Genomic DNA, 2,062 nt, shown 5'->3' on the forward strand with positions numbered 1-2,062 from the left:
CCGATGTTTAGAGGTGATTTGCAGTGCATTCTTGCATTTTTACCCGCACCTAGTACTTTTTCTGTGTTCCAAGCAAACCAGAATGAGCCCGAACACTGTGGTTAGGCCTAAGCGCCCCGATGGCTAGCTTCGCGCTGGTCCTTTTCCCTTCTGATGAGCAATATTTTGTACATGATGTTATACTTCTTCAACAGTGTCTTTCTTGTTGCCATGTTTATCCCCCTCTAGTATTTTGTTGCTCTGTCTCTCTCTTTCGTGCATATCGACATCAGTGGCGCCATCTGGTTGATTCCTCCTTGCAACTCGTTTGCCACAGGTCTGTCCCTGCAACCGTCGTGCTCAATGGTGCCCAGCCGCCCGCACCGGAGTGATTTCTTCGAGATGGCGTCGTTGATTTTGAAATAAATTATTTCTCTGTGTCTGATCGCTCTCTATTTAGTTATTATTTTTCTACAACCCGAGTTTTACGAAAAGAATCTATGGGAAGTGCTGCACTGAGTAAGATTATGCACTATTAAAAATAAGCAATTTTCGAGTAATTTGAAAAGTAAAAAGTGCAATACTTGCAGATTTTCTGTGCAAAACTTGGGTTCGATAATAGACTTCTCCTTGTTTGTAAAAAATGACGTCATAATGTTCGACACTGGCACCAATTTGATAGAGTTGAACTACTTTCAAAGATAGTGGCGAACAAGGTCGCGCACGAAAGCTACAGTCTTGAGGGGATTCCGATGGTCTCTGAGAGGGAATCTACCTTCGGTCCTACTTTTCTTTCCATAAGAGGCAGCAAACATGTGCCCATTCGTGGAACCCAGCTCTCCCTTTCCGATCTGTTTCGGTTTCAGTCTGTCTAACAAAGTCATGATGACGTTTATCGGGTAGAGGTTTATTACAGTCGACCCCCGTTTATCCGGACGGTGCCGTTCCCGGCGAAATCGTCCGGATACCGGGGCATCCGGATAAATGAAACGACCGAATAGAAACGTCCTACAGAGCAAGGTTTAATTAAAACACAGAAATCTCGTCAATGACAGCTGTTATATAGTAGTGTAGGCACTCGATTCCTGCAAACTTTTGCTAATTGCATAGAGTTGAGCCACGCCTTTGCCCTGCTCGAAGAATGTCAGTGCGGTCGCAAAGTGTCAATGTCGGAGCCTTGTTTCTCAATGGCGCCATCGGCACCGTCTTGCTGCACATCATCGCAGGCAACAGCAGCAACCACACCGTCATCAGTCATAGCTGCACACGCGTCATCATCCTCACCAACGTCAACGTAGTCAGAAACCGCAGCATCATCTACGGCAGTCGCAGTGAGCCTCTGCATCAGGGATCGCAGCTCAGCTAGGGGAATGTCTTCATCGGCCAACGGGCCGTAAGCAGTAGGCCCTCGGGTTGGAGTTTTCCCCTCTAGAACCGGACAGTTGCTGGAGATATTTCCAAATGACTCGACTGGTCAACCTGACCCAACGCACACAAATAGAAAAGGGGGTCATCGTCCACGGTTGTCTCCCCTACGGAGGAATGTAGGTCCCAGACGTGTGACGGGAATAACCCCAACACAGCGAAAAGGGTGACGAAGCGGGGTCAGCGTCTCCTCTTACTCACGGTAGTCCGGATAACTGAAGCTGGATTACAATAGTTTTCGACTTTTTTCCCCTGGAATCCTTGTCCGAGTCCGGAAGCTGAAGTCCGGATGAACGAGAACAAAACACATGGAGGAAAATCCGTTCCCGTGCCTTTCGTCCGGATACAGCGGGATCCGGATAAATGAAGTCCGGATAAACGGGGGTCGACTGTATTACTGTACTTCAGGGTTGATTTTGCGTTGCATGCTAACTGGTGCTCGCAGACGACGCTCTGACACAATTTCCAACAATATTCACGATGTGGCCAACATACTCTACTTATCGCAACATGCGCAGTGCTGAGGCATCCGAGTAAACTGAAACGCGAGCACAAGCATAAGCCAGAAGCATGCAATGCAAAGGCGTTCAAGGGAGATGCACGAGTAGTAGATGTAGTAGCGGATGCCAGCAAAACACATGAAGTCTGGCACAATTTC

This window comes from Ornithodoros turicata, unplaced genomic scaffold (assembly GCF_037126465.1).
Source record: "Ornithodoros turicata isolate Travis unplaced genomic scaffold, ASM3712646v1 Chromosome44, whole genome shotgun sequence".
NCBI classification, from domain to species: domain Eukaryota; kingdom Metazoa; phylum Arthropoda; class Arachnida; order Ixodida; family Argasidae; genus Ornithodoros; species Ornithodoros turicata.